At 35.6% G+C, this 21,021-nt stretch overlaps 1 long non-coding RNA gene across 1 annotated transcript; it reads left to right on the top strand.

Annotated features, from left to right (window-relative positions):
* Positions 1 to 15,003: 15,003 nt before the first annotated feature.
* On the top strand, positions 15,004 to 18,054 carry LOC138339168 (uncharacterized). The gene is made up of 2 exons (XR_011212194.1): positions 15,004 to 15,188; positions 17,812 to 18,054. It is a non-coding gene; the product is annotated as an uncharacterized lncRNA (long non-coding RNA).
* Positions 18,055 to 21,021: the final 2,967 nt, after the last annotated feature.

Here is a 21,021-nt window from a genome sequence, read left to right as displayed (position 1 = left end):
TTCTCGGTTATTGATAAATCACAGAAATATTCCAATAAAGGTGTTGAGTTGATTGATAATTTTTGCAAGTGAATTTTGATCTCTATTGAGATCATAACAATTGATATATAGCCTTCATTGAGGAAATATGGATATAAGAAGTGGTAGAAGGGACGCGCTAGAAGGTAACTGAGGACAAGCTCACTCGTCATGAAGAAATTTTAACGGATCTGATGAGTTCTAATCAAGAGGAAAGCAATACACAAGTCAAAATTCAAGTCACATTGGTGCTCAATCTAGACAGCTTGAGTGCATTAGACAAAGCTTATGCTTGTCCAATCATTAGAGGAGGGCTACTGACATTTTCACCGAAATGGAAATTTCCCCTTTTTTTATGGTGAGGAACCTAAGGTATGGATCTGAAAATGTGAGAAATACTTTTTTCAATATTTAATACTTGATGAACAGAAGGTGGAATCTGTTGTTTTTTATTTGAGTTGATTGGTTAAGTTATGGTATCCGTCGTTGGTGTTGAGTGGAGGGCTAGTGACTTGGATCGTGTTCAGGGAGGAAATGATTAGTCGTTTTAGTGACATACAATGAAAGATGTAGTTGAGGACATTAATAAATTGTGCCAAATAGGTTATTTTGATGAAGTCCTTGGGAAAATTTTGGACTTTAAGGCTCATATTCTTATCTGAAATCTTGCACTGAATGAAGCTCACTTCCTATCTAGTTTCCTATAAGCACTAAAGGAGGAAATTAGGTTTGTTTTCAAGTTGTTAAAAACTACTACATTGAAGATACCAATTGAAAAGTATAGGATGCACGAGCTAGCTTTTGAAGCCGCTCAAAAGAGGAATAAGACAAGGACCTGATCTTCTCAGCCTGTGACTAATATGATTGTTAATAGAGGGCCTCCTTATTCTGCTATAAAGAATACTACATTCTGACTTATCTCGGAGTTGTATGAGTATAGTAATACCAATCATTTGTTCTTCAAGTGTGGAGAAAAGTATGGTATGATCATTTATGCACAATGAGGAAATTAAATTGTTTGAAGGGTAAATAAAGGTTGTAATTGACATGAATGATATTAACATTTCCCATGAATAAGATGAACAACCTTGGGTGATGATAGCAGTGGTAGAATAGGACATTCAACAAGTTGTATGCCTAAATGCTTTAAATGGTCATAATCAAGGTGAAACAACTATTCTAGTGGGTGATATTTTTAAGAAGATGCGGCTATCTGTATTGATTGATTCAGGTAGTACTTATAACTTCATAGATTAGCACATCTCTCAAGATACAAGGAATCAATCAATCCATTGCACTTCTATGAGAGTGATTGTGGTTGATGGCAACTACTTTATGTGCACATCCCATTGAAAATGTTTTTGTGGAAAATTTAAGGTCAAAAATTTATGGAATACCTCTTTATAATTCCTTTATGAAGTTAGGATTTGGTACTTGGTAATGACTGCAATGAACATAACAACCACGTTTAATCATTAAAAAAATGTGTCAGTATTGGAATGAAGCCTAACAAACTAGTGTTGCCAGCTCTAGTAGAAGGCACATTGAAGGTGCTCGATAGTGGTTCCATGTGTGGAATGCTGAAGAAAGGTCATACTCTTATTTATCACTTGTTCATTGTGAGCATGATGTTTAATGCTAATGAGGGTCCTCCAAATGTTGCAGTACAAGAGGTGCTAGATCACTATGCCAAGGTAATTGTTGGACATAATTCCCTACCACCTATGATATCATTAGATCATGCTATTCTAGTAAAGCCTAGGACCATGACAATTAGTTTAAATCCCTATAGATACAATTAGAACTAGAAAGATACGTTAGAGAAACAAGTAAAGGGGATGCTTACATGTGGAGTGATTTAGCTCAATCTCCCTTTTCTTCACCAACCTTACAAGTAAAGAAGAAGGAAATTAATTGGAGATTCTGTGCTGATTATAAGGGGCTTAATGACATCACTATTACGAATAAGCACCCCATACATATAGTGGATAATCTCTTGGATAAGTTTTGTTGTGAAATAATTTTCTCCAAGGCTAATCTAATGGCAGGTTACCATCACATAAAGATGAAAGGGGAGGCTGTGTTCAAGACTACTTTTAGAACTCATGCAGGACATTATGAGTTTAGGGTGATGACTTTTGGTCTCACCAATGCTCTAGCTACCTTCCAAGCCCTTATAAACAAGGTTTTTTTTACCTTTCTTGCAAAAAATTGTCTTATTATTTCTTGATGATATACTTGTGTATAGTCTAACTGTAAATAATCGTATGCAACACTTGGAATTTAAGTTTCAGATTCTGGAATGGAATTCACTATATGCTTAGAGAACAAACTGTTCATTTGGTCAACCATAAGTGGAGTTGTAACAAAAGGGTTTCGTCATTATAGAAAAACCAATGGGGAAAAATTTTAGATCGAAAAACTTTTTTGTAGTAACTTGGAATTTCCCAACCTAGTCCAGAATTAGACAAAATCGGAGTCATTAAGGTGTAGGGAAATCTACTAACAATCAGATTTTTTAATACTATTTTTGTTGTATGAGGGGATTAGTAATTCACTAAGGAATCCGTACGACTTTATGAAACTAAACTCGGGCGATCGAACTCCCAAAATTGATCTTAGCGTGAAGGAGATCTTTGAAGTGTCATGTGTTGCGAAATGGACGTCTCAGAATTATTAAAATAGCACACTTGTTCATGCAATAAGCTTTACCAATGGTTTTAGTTGCCCTGGTGGTGTTGCTATAGCAGGGTTGGGGCCACTGTGGAAGACAAGATGCGACTTAAAGTCGTAAACAAACTCCAAAATGTCTTTATTCTGCACTTTTTGACTTTGAGAGTAAAGGAATTACCAAAAATGACTTCTTGGCAATATTCACCTTTCTTGAGTAGTAATGTAATCTTTTCACTCCCAAATCTTTTTTTTAATCCGTAGAACATAATAGAATGGGTAATTATCAATATGGGAGGGATTTGATTTGGATTTTATAGTGGAAACAACCCTATTTTGGTTACTTAGGATCATGGGTTTGATCTAGCGTTTAAAGAATTTTTAGTAATTCGGGTAATTAGATATTGTTCATTCATTCCCATATTATATTGATTGTTTGTAGACCAAGAACAAGTGGAAAAAATTTGAAAAAGGAAGGATTACGTTTATTAGGGTTTCAAGCTTGTTTCGAGGTAGGTAGTCGTTGGGATTATATGAATATATGACGTGTGTTTGCTCTTGCTTCATTATGATACATGTATGTATATGAATGTTGCATTTTTATCACATTCGTTGTAAATGAGATATAGAAACGATGAATGTCATGAATCATGACTTAAGCGTATGATCTTGAGAACATACTTGTAATTTTTCTTGTGGTATGTTGAATGGATGAGTTACAACGTTTTAGCATAACTAACTTGGATATGTTGTCACGTTTTAGCATAACTATTAGATTAATAGCCATGTTCTAGCATAATTATTAGATCTGGTACAAAATTTTGGTATACTAACCATTTGGTTTTGGGTTCCAAGAGTGGACCAATGACTTTTCATAATTGTGTATCTTGAGATGTGAAGTTTATTATTCATAAATGTTGATAATATTGTACATGTTCGATATAGAGATGTGATTAAGATGTTGTATTAACTTGATTATGTTACACTTAGTGGGATGGTTGTCAGATCCTACAGGTACACTGTGGTTGTGTACTAATACTGCACTTGTTTTTATTTTTGTAGAGTAAATGGCATCTTGAGGCATCTATTGCCACACCTCATTTAGAAGATCAGTGATTGTTGAATTCAGGGGTGAGCCAATTCTTGCGGGCTATCATGAGTTCTCCTTTTGTCTATGTACGCATTTTTGGACTTCGATTGTTCTAGTAAGTATTAGTTCATTAGTTTAGTGGTTGCATCCCTTCTTCTTTAAACTTGTTGAACATTAGATGTTTTGGTACATTGACTTTCACTTTCTAGGTTATTTCTTCCTCGTTGTTTAGTTCATTGTTAGACTTTTGTTTGAGTTTATGGACCCAAATTATGACACTACTTGGTTGGCATACTAAGAAATAAGGGCAAGGTATATGTAGGATCTCATGGAACTTTCTCACAAGAACACATTTCTTCTTTCCACGGCACTCCCCTTGGTGGTCATTTTGATTAATTAGGTACATTGAGAAGGCTGTCACAACTCTTCTATTGGACAAATATGAAGCTTCTAATTAATAATTATTTGTCCTGTTGTTATGTATGCCATAGGAATAAAGACGAAAATGTGGCTTATCCAAGATTGTTTCAACCCTTGCCTGTTCCTAATAGAGTATGGTGCCATATTAGCATGGACTTTGTGCAGTACAAGAAAATGGAGATACGACATTTTCTAAATGTCGTATTATGATGTTTACAAGTCACAAATTTTTTTGCTGACATTTATTTTACATTTGGACCAAATGTCATAAATTTAGTGTCAGAAATTTTTTTGACATATAGGTAATTGTCGAGTAGAATTTGTGACATGTATTTTTTATGTATGGCCAAGTCTAAATCTAAAGATGTCATATTAGTGGTGGTTGAAAGATTCACGAACTTTTCCCACTTCATAGATTTATTGCACCCTTATACTGCCACTACTTTTGCTTCTGTCTTTTAGAAAAGGATAGATATCCTACATGGCAATCTGAAGTCTCTTGTGAATGATAGGGACAAAGTGTTTCTGAGAAACTTTTGGCAAGATTTATTCAACATACTGGGCACTCAAATCAATTATACCTCTTCATATCACAACCCTAAAAGTGATTGCCATACAAAAAGGGTTAAATAGGAGCTTAGACAAATTATTTAAGAGGCATGGTGGCAAGTAGGCCGGCAAATCTGTTTGTGGTGGAAAAAAGTCAACAATAAAGAAAAAGGAAATAAAAAGATTATAGAAAATCATTGAATTTGTTTACTCCGATACAAGAGATCGGCCCCGAAGCAAGATATGGTGGGTTCCAGCAACTTTCACTTGTTAGGAGTAGGGGCCAGTGGAAGCAATGTCTATCTACAATTGAATGGTGGTATAATACTAATTTCCGTACAGTGTTGAAGTGTACTCCTTTTGAATGTCTTTTTGGGTATACACCCCTCAGTTTTGTATCAGACTATTATAAGAAATGTAGTGCAAGCTGCTAAAGATGTGATCCTGCGAAAATGTAGTACAAGCTGCTGAAGATGTGATCATACAGGGACAAGAATTTTTACATTTATAAAAGGATAACTATATGCATCTCAAGCCTAGATTATCTTTGATGATAATAGGACTTATGGAGAATTTGCAGTAGGAGATTCAATATATTTGAAGTTGCAGACATACAAACAAACATTATTATGTAGCACTACATAGGAACCTTAAGCTCAACACTAAATAGCACAATCCTTATCTGGTTATTGCTAGGATTGGTAATGTAGGTTACAAACTAGCATTACCCCCTGAATCTAAGGTCCAACCCGTATTTCATGTCTTATTACTTAAAAATAAAGTGGAAAATTCAGTTTCCTCTACCTAACACTAGAGATGATGGTTAGTTTATACCTAACACCGGAACTGATGGTCAACTTATAGTGCAGCTAGTTGCCACTCTGCAAAGGCAAATGGTTAGAAGAACAATGTTGCCGCTGTAAAAGTGTTGGTTCAATGGTCAAACCATCCTTCTGAAGATACTACATGGGAGGACTACCAACACTTATACACCACCTTCCCTAATTTTAGTCCTAGTACTTGAGGAAAAAAATCATTTGAAGATGGAGGATATGTTATGATCTCAATGCTACCTTATAAAATGTTGTTATCAAGATTCGAACTAGAGAAAGAGAATAAGTCATTAACAGTGAAATTAAATATTAAATTGTCTATATTCAATTCATTTAAATAGTTCTAAAGGAACGAGATCATGCCACATGGACAGATCTCCTCCTCTCAATTATAGAGCTCACTATAGATAGTTTATTTTTCTAGATAGAATTTCCTTGTTTAATTGAGTATCATTTCTTTATTTTTTTTATATTTCACGAAAAAATTTCAAAAAAGATGTTGAGTTGATTGTTAATTTTTACATTTGAATTGTGATCTCGATTGAGATCAAAATAGGGGACAAGGCAAGTCTGGTCCCTTTTCAATTGACGGTTGGTATGTGTAAAGCAAAAGTTGAGCTATATTAAAACTTAACTAGGGGATTTTTGGTGCCTTCATAGAGTGACAAATTGGGGATGGAATGAACAAAATTAAGAGAGAAACTTTATTTCCCATTCAATATTCCCCGTTTTTTTACTAAAAAAATGGAATATCGGTAAACAAAAATTATTGAGCAAAACTGTAAAATTGTTGGTCTTATCAAATAACTTCTAGGTTGAAATGGCTGGTGTTATATAGGGGTATAAATAATATTATTTTCTCCCTTTTATATTATTTACCCTGATATATATATATATACTAGATAAGGAAGCCTCTTTTAGCGCACGACTACAAGAAATAATGAAAATATTAGTGAAAAGCAAAATAATGTCGCCTTCGAATATTAGTATAACACAAAGTGTAATGTTGTTGTTGGTTACGTTGAGTCAGTGGTTTTTGTATTGCTCTCTTTTATTTTTTCTTGAGTTTTGATGATGTATTCTGGCCGCATATATCTACAAAAATTAAATACTATGAAGTTAAACTTTGAGATACTAATGGGTTAATAGGAAGGAAAACATCATAAGTTTATCATGGAAGAGGAGCCTATTACCGTTAAGCATCCTTGGTTGGTGAGGTGGGTGTGGAAGCCTTTCATGTATATTGAATTTTTTACATCAGCAGAGAACTCCAGGGTAATTCTTTTTATCTAAATGCAAACAGTCTCTCCAGAGTATACAAAAAAGAGGATCTGTTATATTTAGCATCAACTTCTCAATGAATTATTTAGTTATTGCCAGTTGTATTCATTCATAAATTCAGCAGTATTGAGATATTGGTCCATTTTTCTTACTCTTAGTTGTCTTTGTCGAGGAATGCTCGTCAAACCTCCATTGTTGGGTGTAGTAGCTACGCATACTTCAGTAATGTGTGCCCACGAGTACAAAACATTATGAATTTAAGATAATATTAGGTATGCTTTTTCTATTGTACACATGAAACACGGATCAACAAAAGTCATACTCCTACCAGATAATTCAACTAATGATGAAGATCTCTGAAACTCGAGAAAACCTTTATTTGAGAAACTCCGGTGTTCATTCGGTCAAAAATTGAAGCTAGGAGTCACAAGGAGGAGAGAAAACAAACGTGATGAACTATAACTCCACTGTAATGTCCAAGATCAAAACTTGAAAAGAAGGGTGTTCTCAGCTAAAAGGTAAGGGATGATTGTCTCTGTCAATTGCTAATTAGGATATTGCTTGAAAAACCAAACTGAAGAAACTATTTCAACACAAACTTTATCTCTACTCTGAAATTTCGATAGTTAACTAAAAGAATCTTATTATTTGTTGTCTCTGTTTGACATGTTAAGCAGGTTGATTGTGTATTCCCCAAATACGAAAACCATTGTTGGGATTTATGCAAGTCACTTGTGAAATGAGACTTTCTATCGAAATTACTGCCACTTCATTCAGAGACATGCTACCTGTCAAAGTTGGTTCATGTTGTTTACATACTAAAACGGATGAGGCACAGGGAGGAGAGGAAACAAACCTGATGAAACGTAACTCCACTGTAAAGTCCAAGAGAAAAATTTGAAAAGATGGATGTTATTAGCTAAAATCCACAAACATATTGGAAATGAGCTCCTTCCAAATTGCAAGAACTGTAATAAGGGGCACATCGAGCAGAATCAGAAGCAGAGAAACCAAAATGCAACTTCACATATTTGACAACATACGAAATTTATGCTTTTAAAAAACATATTGAGATGTTACTCACTTCATTTCTAGTGGCTTCTCATTTGAAAATATTTCTTTAGATTCATTATTCATATAAGAATATTAGGAGCCGAAGTAAAAGTTTGTAAAGCTTTAAATTACTATGCTACTTCCTTTTTATAGTGAAAATGCATTTATCTTGATAATTTTATTGACAATAATATGAACATGTAAAATACATCATTACATTTTATACATACAAATAAACACCGACAGAAAGATTGCTCTTTGAACAAGTGGAGAAATGTGAATAACAACTTTTAAATAGCAACAACTGTTCTATGATGTAATAACTATCACATTAACCCAAATCTATAGAATGTACATCAAATTTGAATAAGTCCCTGATGCACATTCTAGAAAGTACATCAAATTTGATAAAATCAGAAAATTAGAGATGATGAGATCTCACACTCCCAAAGCAAATTTGGATTTCTTCTTTCATCTTCCTTTCCTGCATCTTTCTTTCTATCCATAGGTCGGCTTCTCGCAGATAGATCTTTGCCGGGGGAGATTGGTGCCCCTTGAGGTATGCCCTTCCGGTGGGTTGTTCCTTTATCCTACATTAGAGATGAGCTCACAAAGCTTAGACGAGAAAAAAAGAAGATCTGCTAGAAAATAATTTCTCATTTCATTGATTCTGAACTCATTCTGTACAATGGCAGCTCACTGTAGTATTTATACATCTTATTGAATAGAAGAATCTATATCCTAACTAACTATGAAAAAGAAGGAGCTAACTAACAACAATTAGCAGAATAATGAAGAGTAAATTAAGTTGCTAATTCTAAGTTTATACACACTTAATATCAACACCCCCTCATGTTGGAGGTGAGGTAATAGAAGCCAACTTGTTCAAAAGAGCAGAATGTTTGATACCCGTAGGCGCTTTGGTGTGGATTTTTGCTAACTGAGCAATAGTGTCGATATGATGCAAAGTTATGAGCCCTTCCTGAACCTTGGTCCTTAAAAAATGGCAATCTACTGGGATGTGCTTCGAGCGTTCATGGAAAACAGGGTTCCTTGCAATGTGAATTGTTGCCTGGCTATAATAATACACAGGGAAACGCCCATATTGAGGAACAGTCAGCTCTGTAAACAACCTTTGTAGCCAAGTCAAGACTCCTACCATCTTTATCAAAGATCTATATTTTGCTTCTGCTGAGGAAAGGGAAAAAGTTTCTTGCTTCTTTGACTTCCAACTAATAGGACTAGCAGTCAACAACACAATTTAACCAGTAACACACTTCCTTGAGTCAGGGCACCCAGCCCAGTCAGAATCACAATAGGCTCGTACCTCAAAGTTTGCATATGTGGACATAAAAATTCCTAGAGTAGGATCCTTCTTACGATATCAGAGCATGTGAAATGTAGCATGCATGTGAGGTTCCCTGGGAACTTGAATAAATTGACCAAGTAGTGGCACGCCATATACAAGATCAAGTGTAGTATTTGTAAGAAAATTCACTTTACCAACTTGTTTTTGATAATAAGTGGGGTGATCCACTGTTGTTCCTTCGTGTGATCGTAGATTAACATTGGTATCAAGGGGAGAAGAAAATGGAGTCAAATGATTACAATTGAATTCCTTGAGGAGATCGAAAACAAATTTCCATTGGGAGATCATGATCCCATCAACTTTTTACAGAACTTCGAAACCCAAAAAATAGTGTAGTCTCCCATGATCTTTGATTTTAAATTGATTGTCAAGGAAGTGGTTGAGCTCAGTGATTTAAGCAGTGTTTGTTCCTGTGAGAAAAATTTCATCAACATATAACCTAGAAACACAGTAGAGTTACCTCTTTTTCTATAAAACAAAGATTAATCGTGGAAGAAGTGAACATAACCTCTTGTGTTAAGTGCTTCAGTCAGTTTTTCATACCACTACCTACTAATTTGTTTCAACCCATTGAGTGACTTATTGTGTTTACAAACTAAACCTTCGTGAGTAATGATCAAACCAGGTGGCACATCCATATACACTTCCTCATGTAGATCGCCATGGAGGAAGTAATTATTAACATCAAATTGATATGTTCCACTTTTTTTGGCAGCAGTGGCAATGAGTGATCTTACAATTTTCATTTTGGCAACAGGAGAAAAAGTTTCCATATAGTCTATGCTATGATGTTGAGTATACCCTTTCACCACCAGATGAGCTTTATACCTTTCCACACTTTCATCTACCTTGTATTTGATCTTGTAAACCCATTTGCACCCAATAGTTTTCTTACCGTTTTGTAGGGTTGAAAGATTCCAAGTATTATATTCATGTAATGCATTAAATTCTTATGTCATAGCATGTCGCCATGCAGGATCTATATCTGCCTCCTCTAACGTATTTGGTTCACAATCATTAGAAGCATTCATAACAAAAGAATTACTATCCGGAGATACAACATGTGATGAAATATGACGTATAAGGGAAAAAAGAGTATTGAGGGATAATGTAGTTGGAGATGTTAATGTGTGGACATAATCAGACAGATAGGAAGGGACCTTTTGTGTTTTTGGGGATTTTCTAAGAGATGGCATGAAAGGTCCAGTTGCATCTGCAGGTGAAGGATGTTGAGTTAGGATAGAAGGAACATGTTGAGATGATGTGTTACCAGTTTGTTCAATATCAATTGTGGAGCTTGCAGAAGGGTTGACAGGTAAGAAATGTGAAGACAAAGACTGGCCATCATCATTTACTAGTACTTGATCATGTTGTCCAAAAGGAGAAGAATTCTCATTATTGTTGATAGACATAGGGTAATAAGTGAATGTGATAGAATTGAATGGGGAAGAAGGGAAACGAGTAGCATCATTGGTCATGGCAAATGGAAATAAAGTTTCATGAAAAGTAACATCCCTTGTGATATGAATTTTTTGAGTGGCCAAATTTAGTACTTTGTAACCTTTTTGTGGCATAGGGATATCTAACAAATACATATGGGGTGGCTTTTAGATTAAACTTTGTTCTGTAAGGTTTAGGAAATGTAGGGTAACATAGACATCTAAAACTACTTAAATGTGAGTTTATGGGTTTAGTTTTGTGTAGTATTCATATCGAAACTTGTATTGAAGAGGAAACGAAGGGAGTCTATTGATAAGATATGTAGAGGTTAGTATTCATTCACCCCAATATTTAACTGGAAGTTTTAATTGAAAAAGAAGGGATCCTGCTATTTCAAGAATATATTTTTTCTTTTCTTTCTACTACCCCATTTTGTAGAGGGGTGTACAGACATGACTTTTGGTGGATAATTCCCTTGCTCTGAAAAAACAATATTGACTCATTGTTGGTGAACTCCAGCCCATTATCTGACCTGATTGTCTTAACTTTGGTGTTAAACTTTTTTTCAACCATGACGACAAAACCTTTTATAATGTGTAGTGCATTGCTCTTACTTCTAAGGAGGTGTGTCCTGGTGGATTTGATGAAATCATCAACCATGGTGATAAATACTTAAAATTGTCTTGTCTTGCTTTTTGGTAGGAGCCCCAGAGATCAACAGGGATTTTTTCAAAAATAGTTGTGTTGTTATGCGACTTTGGTGAGAAGGGTAATCTGGAATTTCTAGCCATAGAATACATATGGGAAAAAAAGGGTTTCTTAGGAGAGAAATTCAAAGATATAGATGACCTCCCTTTCATTTTTACAAAAGGTATATGACCAAGTCTGTGGTGTCATAGTAAATCCACACTATCAATGGGGAAAGCGTTAAAAGATTTGGTAGCAACATTTTCTTTATTACTAGTGATAGAAGAGTTTATTACATCTGAATGATAAGAACATGAATGAGAAACACATTGACCGTGTACATTTTTGTTAGGTAAATGAAAACAGAAAGTAGGATATTGTTATTGAGTAGTGGAGCTAGTCTTCTGCAAACAATCTAAGCAAAGGATGTAAAGACTATCATGCACTTTATTAATCTCCAGAGGCCGCTTTAGTGAAAAGGCCTGTAGTAGACATGAAGTTTTAGAAAATCAAACAGTGCATTTGAGATGTTCCACTAGAGAGTTAATGGAAATCAAATTATATTTAAAGAAGGAGCATAAAGTAGTCCAGACAGAGTGATCTTGGAGTTAAGATGCACACTTCCTACTTCTGTTATCTTGACTCTATATCCATTTGGTAGTTGAACTAACAAGGGGTAGGGGAGGGTAATTAAATTCACAAGATGGCTTTTCTCAAATGTCATGTGGTGAGAGGCTCCTGAATAAAATCCATAGATTAGTCCTTGTTTTGTAACATTCACATGAAAGTTTAACAAAATAAGTAGAGGAATAACAGGAAAAGCTACCTGCTAAGTTCACAGCTACAAATGCCATCTACGAATTACTTTGATTTGTCGCAGTGTTTGCACCCTAGAATTGGTTTAACAAAAGAGAGACCTGATGATATTGTTCCTTGGTGATACTAATGTTCTTATTTTGTTGAGATTCATCCTGAAATTCTTATTCTCCTTCCTGACCAACAACAAATCCATCATATGATAGTCTTACCAAATTGGTTGCTATACATACGCTTTCCCTTGTTATAATATCTGTGATTTGAGTGATTATTACAGGTCTGTCTCAAATTTTGCTGATCAAGGGCATGACATCACTGATATTGGTTAGTGCTATGATTGTTGGAGGGATTTTGAGATTGACCAGTTGAATTATTTTGAGATTGGCTTGTTGGATAGCAATGCAACTTGTAACATTTTTCCCTAATAAGACCCAGTCTTCTTTAAAAGTCACAGAAAGGTCTTCCTCTAGGCATAGTGTTGGAAGAAGAGTAGTTTGTTTGGAAGTTTCTTCCACCTCTGGATGAACCTTATGAACTCGTAATGAGTGAACTACTTTCAGCAAACATTTGGTTGTTAGGCTTAAACTCTCTTTGCTTTTCTTCTTGTACCAACAGAGCAAAAGCATGTGCCATAGAGGGCAAATGATTCATCATCAGAATACTTCCCCTAATAGTGGTATAAACTACATTAAAACCCATGAGGAAATTAATTAAGAGTCTATCTTATTCTACCTTGTGGATATTGACCATAGCTCCACATACACAAACACAATTACACTGGATTACAACATATATATTGTTCAATTCTTCCAAAAAATTCTTCATACGAGTGTAGTATGTGGTGATATCAAGAATACCTTGGCTTAGGTTGTTGATTTCCTTCTGAGTATGATACAATTTCTTCTATTTGTCTTATCATAACGATCCTCTAATTCTGTCCATAGCTCTAGAGCATCATTGACATATTCAACACTATTTGCAATGTCTCAACCTAGAGAATTGAGAATCCAAGATGTAACCATATCATTGCATTTTACCCACTAACGATAGGTGGAATGAGTCGCATCTGGTCTTTTGCACTTTCCATTGATAATGACTAACTTGTTCTGCACTAACAGAGATTGAAGCACACTTCGGCGCGATGAATGGAATACAGTTCCACCAAAAGGAACTGGTATATGTACTAAACCTGGACTATCTAAAGGATTAATATAAAATGGACTTCCTGCATCAATTCTGGAAGAGGTACTTCCTGTATTAACTCCAGAAGAAGTGTTTGCAGGTCTGACTTCTGCCATTTTCCATTAGTGGGAGAGGAAAACTACAATAACAAAAATAACCGAAACTGAATTGAGGAAAATAATTAATATTGAATAGGAAGAAAAAAAAGTCTTTGATCTGATACCATGTTAAAATCATAAACTTAGAGATGATGAGACCTCCATTGGAGATGAGATAACAATACATAGTCAAGTACAAAGAAGATCTGCTAGAAAATAGTTTATGATTTTATTGATTCCGAACTAATTATGTACAATGGCAGCTAACTAAAGTTTTTATACATCTTATTGAATAGAAGAATCTAGATCCGAACTGTGAAAAAAATGGAGCTAACTAACAACAATTAACATAATAATGAACAATAAATTATGTTGCTAATTTTAAGTTTATACACACTTAATGTCAAAAAAAATTTAATTAGGAGTGAAAACAGGAAATAAGTTGGATCAGAGTATAGAGCAAAAAATATAACTTTTGGTTGTTACAAATAAGTATATAGAATAACAAGAGCGAAAAAGTTACATGTATTATTTCTTTAAAATAACAAATGTCACAGTATTGAGTGTTTCCATGTTAACATTAGATAACCGCTGGCTATTTTAAAATATATTGAATTTCTGATTCCAATAAAATATAGTATTAATATAATGTATTGGCATGTAAGAAATGTATTATGAAATGGCTTTTCTGATGATTTAATCATAAACTATATTACGTGTTGAATGATCATCATCACTATCTGCAATGGGTGTTCGATTAAAAAGTTGTATACAATGAGAATGTTTCGCCCTTGTAGGGAAACGTAGAATTTACCATGCAAAAAATAGGTTCACGTAAATAAATTTTTGTAACAACCCTAAAAATAGCTAAGCTAAGTAATGCTTAATGTGTCTAAAATGTCTACGATTAAACCAAATTCACACGGATTGATGTGCGTAGAACCAAACCTCTGAACCCTTGCAACAACCAAACCAACCAACTTGGTGAGTTAGTTGATCTAGGAAAAGTTGTGTCCATCCATGTAGGGCATCCGTATATGAAGATCTACCCGGTTAAGTCTTAACCGAACTTAATAGGGGTAGTCTTAAGTTTGGAGGGTCTAGGGGTAAAATGGTATTTTTCCAAGCTAAGGGTAGCATCGTAATTATATTTAATTAAATATTAAATTAATATGGTGTAGGGGAAATTTGGGTAGAAAGGTCCGAAATTGCCCTTTGAGCGAAATCTTGCTCCACCCGGGTTCGAACCTAGGTGAAAGCAATTATTTATAATTTAATTTGGTATAATAATTTTAATTAGTTAAAATTTAAATGCTGATTTAAGAAAAAGGAAACTCTGAATTTTTTTTATTTATTATTTATTAACTATTATTTAATCTAATTTGACTAAGTCTTGCCTAAAAGTCCTAGTTCTAAGGGAACACTACCTCAAATCTCTCTCTTTCACGTTTATCTCCCTCTCTTAAAACACTCTCTCACAGTTTCACTCTCTTTTTGGTTAGAAAACAGAAAATAAAACAAAAACCAAAAGTTTCTTACACTTGAAGAACTTACAGAAAAATACAAACGACAAGATAATTTAGGAACGTAAAGCAAAAAGGTACTTTCTCGTCGTGTAAGGTGGGACGTTGGTTTATTGGTGGATTTTGCAGCACTTTGAAGACGTTGAAATCCAAAACCAGGTATGGGTTCCTTCCTCTTGGTCCATTTTCAAAGAGATCCTTAAGTCTCTGATGAATCTAGTCTGAAAACTAGGGTTGTTCCCCATTACATGTTCCCTGTCACTAACTCCCAATGATCTTAGGTTGGTATGTCTGCTGGAAGGTTAGGCGTGTAATGTGATATTTGTGATGAATAGGTTCGTGAAACTGTGTTCGGAATTGTATGACTGATAATTTATGTCTTCCGAAATTATGTAACAAATTATGTGTGCGCAATGTGTAATCTGTGACATACATTTTCCGTTTGAAGATCAAAAAGGACATGTTTTATGGTTGTATTTAACGTGCACAAACTTGTATAAATTGTGATGTTAATATGAGGGATAAAGTGGCTGATTTAAGTGGAAAACTCTTTGATAGATTTAACTATGAAACGACACCTAAAAACGTACTAAATGATTCACGAAATTCCCTAAGAACTAAGGTATAATTGTTCATAAAAATTAGCTGAAAAACATGACCCAATTTCTAGCACGTTGTTGGTTGGCTTCGTTCAAGCAAAGTTGTACAATATGCAATGTAAAATGAATGGAAAATAAGTTATGTAACTAAGGATCGAACTCAAGACCTCACTATGTTAAAATCACTAACAAATGTAAGTAAGGAGATTGGGTGCCTTAGCTGATTTTCATACTTGAAAATAAAAATAAATAAGTTAGAAGAGTAGTATTTGAACCTACCACCTCTCGGTGAAACATGGGAATAAGGAGAAAGTGAAAAATGAATAAAAAAATATGGGAGGTGTGGGATTCGATCCCACGACCTCTCGGTCGAATAAGGAGATAAGAAGAAAGTAATAAAAATAATGAGATGAGAGGAGTGGGATTTGAACCCACATCCTCTCGGCCAACACAAAAGGAGTTAAGAAAAAATCAAAATAAAGAAATGTACTTGTGGGGGTTCGATCTTGGGTCCCCTAATGCTTAAACGTTTAAGGTGAAGTGAGGGAAAGGAAAAAGGAAGAAAAAACAATGTTAGAGAGGGGATTCAAAAGCGGTCCCCATGTCGAGGGTGAATATTAGGAAAAAGGGAAAATAAATAAACACGTAAGTTTTATCCAAGGGATTAAAAATTGGATTCCCTTTCCCAATTCCATAATGACACAAAAGTCATATGTGAATAAATGTTCAAAAGAATGTTGCCTACATAGATCGAAATCGAGATCTTGGCATACATACAAGATGCATAAGTTATGTATCACATAATCTTAGGAAGATATGAATCACTTAAACAAATAATTAATGAAGCCTCATGGCTTGTATGTATAGACTCGTAGTCTAGAATACGTTTAAAAGTAAGTGAACCAAAGATGTATGCGATGAAATAATGTAACCCTAAAAGGTTTAAGTAAGAGTGTGAAACACACGAAAGGGACAAGTGCATTTACATATGATGAAATGAAAATTCACGTAAAAGGGGTGAGTAATTATGAAGAGGAAATGTGCTAAAGCTGAATGTGTTGATAATATGATTAAAGGCTAATGTTAAAGATGAGAGCAATATCAAATGATCCTAACTAAATGTTACCAAAACATACTCACCTATGAGAGTATAAAGTTAATTAAGAGACCGATCTCTAAGAACACTTTGATGAAAGTATTGAAGTTAACGCATACTTAATCCAAATGATGAGATGAGAAATCATGTAATGAGCTATGATGTCCTCATGCTAGAAGCTAGCTTCCATGATGTATGAGTTGAATGTTATAGGCTAGCTATGACTGCTGATGCTTTCCTTCTGGAAGGGCGGAGGTTCAAGTAAATTTCATGAGATTAGACTGTCCTTTATGATAGGTATGGGTTTTCTTATATTTCCTAGTCTTTGAACCTATACTGCCAATATAGGATTCTAGCAGGGTTCAACTCCTTATATAAGCTAGCATGTTTGGGTAACTTTGGCCGGTGATTCCATTTCTTTTTTGTGTGCGCCAGATGCTGGATTTCATGATGCTCACATGATCTATGTCGGTTAAGGTTAAATTTCCCAAAGAATGAATGAAGCCAGCCTAAATGAATGCACATAATTAAATGAATGACACCAAAAGTGTTAGGATAGGATAATCAATAGGTGATCTAGACATAAGTAATGACACTAGGTTATTCTTGGTTATTGCATAGTGTACCAAAGAAGAGTCTTAAACTACATCCTAGGTATGACTATTGGTTGCACTAATATACTAAAGAATGAAAAATGAAGTGTGTATGAATGAATGAAGCAAACTCTGTGGTTTCTAAAAAAGGCTCCCTGGTTTAGGTCCCATGTGTTGAGCCCTCATTTTGGGAAGTCCTAATGTCAAGTCCATGAATCCAAGGTCTCATGGCATAAGAAAGAATAATATGAACTGCGTGATATAATATGTGAAATATGTTATGCGATGTTTACAAAATGATAAGTATGATAATGCATGTTACTCTCATGACATGACTTTTCTTAACCGATTTGGCAAGTCCACTGACTTGACTTTCCATAATTCATATCGATAGGAGAGAGCTATTCATACTCATGCATGTCCTTGGTGTGTTCTTGCATATAACAATACTTAGTACAAGTGCGTACTAATCCCATACAACTCTATACTTTTAGGTGCAGGACCAGGTGGACGCTAGAGCTTATGATACAACGCTGCACTATCCAAGCGTGGAGCATTCATATGGACTTGGTAGGCCTCATGCTTTCCAAGATGTCTGCTATTATAATAAAGCTTAGATTTAGGTTTTAGCTAGTGGAGTATGTTCCACTAGCATTTCTTTCCCATATTATTTCAGACATTATTTGGTGCCATTTTGGCAAGTTTACGTTAAATGCATTATTGAACTATTTCTTTCATTTGATGATCTTACTATTAGATTTATTATTGTGAATGCCTATGATTTTAAGTAGAAAATGTTTCATATGAAATAAGTAAAAAAATTTCAAATTTTTCACTAAAATTAACCTAGATGAAGTAACGATTACATAAGTAGGCTTGTCTGCGACCTCTGAGAGATCATCGACACCAGTCTCATCTGGGATCTAGACTGCGGTCCTGATAAAGTTGGTATCAGAGCGTTAGGTAAAATTACGAGGATAATAAGTTAACATCAACAACATTGAATAGTTTCTAAGTCATGGTAGTGAAGGGCACCACTATCCTGAACTAGAGACTGCATGATGCGTAGGAAAAATTCCCTTATTCTGATCTTATCATGCCTCTTACTAATGTATGATTTCATGGTTCTATGAGCGTGTCTAACATAAATACTTATTTCTTTTCAAAAAATGAACACTAGAAGGAATGTTGGTTAAAGGGGAGAGGAGGAGCAGCTGGTGGGGGTAAGCAAGTTCCACCCCAGGCTCTAGCTTAAGCAGTTGCCATGCCAGTTAACCTAGTTGGGTTAAATGATGCGGAGGTGTGGAACACTCTAGCTCAGATGGCTCAAGCCATCACTATGCAGGCCTAGCCTATGATGGCCCAAGCATACTTATAGGATGTTCATCGGGAGAACCTACCTGTACGTAGCATAGCATACAAACTACGACATTTATCTAGGATAAATCTTCCCATTTTCACAAGGTCCAAGACTTTCGAGGATCCCCAAGAGTTTATGGATGGGTACATAAGATTTTGGTGGCCATTAGGCCACAGATACTAAAAAGGCTAAGTTGGCTTTCTATTAACTCAATAATGTTGCATAGTCTTGGTGCAAGATGTGGAAGGATAGCCGAGCTTTGGGCGGAGTTCTTGTCACATGAGAACTTTTTAAGACAACCTTCCTGGAGAGATTCTTCCCCAGGGAAATGATGGAGGCCAATGTTTATGAGTTTATCAACCTTAATAAGGGATCGATGACAGTCAGGGAGTATTCCCTAATGTTGTGAAATTATCAAGGTATGCCACTTCCCTTGTACTAACAACAGGGATAAGATGAGTATGTTCCTCATAGGAAATCTGGAGAAGTGTCAAGCTGTTATAATCCACGATAACATGGACCTCTTTAGGTTGATTGTGCATGTCCAGCACGTAGAGGACAGCCGGAAGAAGACGGGCGTTCGTGAGGTTAGGAGGCCTAAACCTTCTGATCTTGTAGGTCCTATTAATGGTGGCAACGGGAACAACTTCGGTGTCTGTGAGCATCCCAGATTCAAAAAGGGGCATTAGAGTTCGGGGAACTCTAACTTCAGAGGAATGCAACACTTAGAGGAGGCAGACCCGAGCCCAAGAAGGGTAATGGAAGTGATGTGCAGCGTCAAAAAAAGGACTGTGCCAAGTGTTGACATGCTCACATGAAGAGTGCAGACCTGGCACTAATGCCTACTTCGGTTGCGGTATGAACGGGAATATGGTCTAGGACTGCCCACAAAACAAGGGTCAGGATGGAGGTAATGCTCTGCCTAGGCTTAATCCACCAGGTGTAGCAGAAGCTGAGCCTCCTAAGAGGAATGAGTTTTACGCCCTGAAGGGAAGGGAGGAACAGGAGAAGTCAAATGATGTAGTCACATGTATGCTGCAAGTATTCTAAATTTCTGTTTATGACTTACTTGATCTAGAGTCTACACTTTGCTTTATAACTCCTTTGATTTCTCTATATTTTGAGATATTTCCTGATGTTTTGCATGATCCTATAGTGGTTAGTACACCTTAGTATATAATGTAAAAACGGATGAAGTATACAAGTATTGCCCAATATTTGTATATGGTAAGACTATGTGTGCAAACTTGGTTGAGTTACCAATGAACGATTTTGATGTTACCCTTCGCATGGACTGGCTTCATAGTTGTTATGCTTGTATGGATTGTTGTAGTAGGGTTGTGAGATTTTGTTTCCCTAATGAAGTAGAGCTAGTCTAGGAGGGGGAAAATTCGAGTCGTCCTAATCCCTTTATTACGAATCTCAAGGCCAATAAACTAATGTCCAAAGAATTATTGTGTCATCTTTTGAGTGTTAATGATTTAGATCATGACATTCCTTCCATAGACTTAGTGAGTGTAGTGAATGAGTTCCCAGATGTGTTTCCGTATAATTTTCTTAGAGTTCCTCCCCCTCGAGAGATTGACTTTTGTATCGGTTTAGAACCCGATACTAAACAAATTTTGATTCCTGCTTATTGAATGACTCTAGCTGAACTCAAAGAGTTGAAGCTATAGTTAAAAGATCTCACTGATAAGGGTTTCATTCAGCTGAGCATATCCCCTTGGGGCGCTCCAATGTTTTTTGTGTAAAAGAAAGATGGAACCCTTAGAATGTGTATAAATTATCAGCATCTCAACAAAATCAATATCAAGAATAAGTATCCACTTCCTAGAATGGATGACTTGTTTGACCTACTCAAAGAGTGTAGTTTCTTCTCAAAAATTGATCTTAGTTCAGGGTACTATTAGCTTTGGGTTAGGGATGAAGATATTCCAAAGGCAGTTTTTCATACCCGTTATGGTCATTATGAGTTTCAAGTTATGTCATTTGGTTTCACTAACCAACTGCATTTATGGATCTCATGAACAGAGTCTTTCGTGAATACCTAGACTCTTTCGTCATAGTATTCATTGATGACATTCTCATCTACTCTAAGACCAAGGAAGATCATGAACGACATTAGAGACTAACCTTGTAAGTACTTAGAAAACATAAGTTGTATGCCAAATTCAACAAGTGTGAATTGTGGCTTAGATCAGTGACCTTCAAGGGTCATGTTGTGTCCAACAAAAGTGTAAAGGTAGATCCCAGGAAGACTGAGGTTGTTAAGAACTGGCCAAAAGCTCTTACTCGCACATATATTTGTAGATTCTTGGGATTGGCTGGTTGTTATCACAGGTTC

This window comes from Solanum lycopersicum, chromosome 10, assembly GCF_036512215.1.
Source record: "Solanum lycopersicum chromosome 10, SLM_r2.1".
NCBI lineage: Eukaryota > Viridiplantae > Streptophyta > Magnoliopsida > Solanales > Solanaceae > Solanum > Solanum lycopersicum.
Note: the sequence above shows the minus strand (reverse complement) of the source record. Positions and strands in the feature narration are given on the sequence as shown.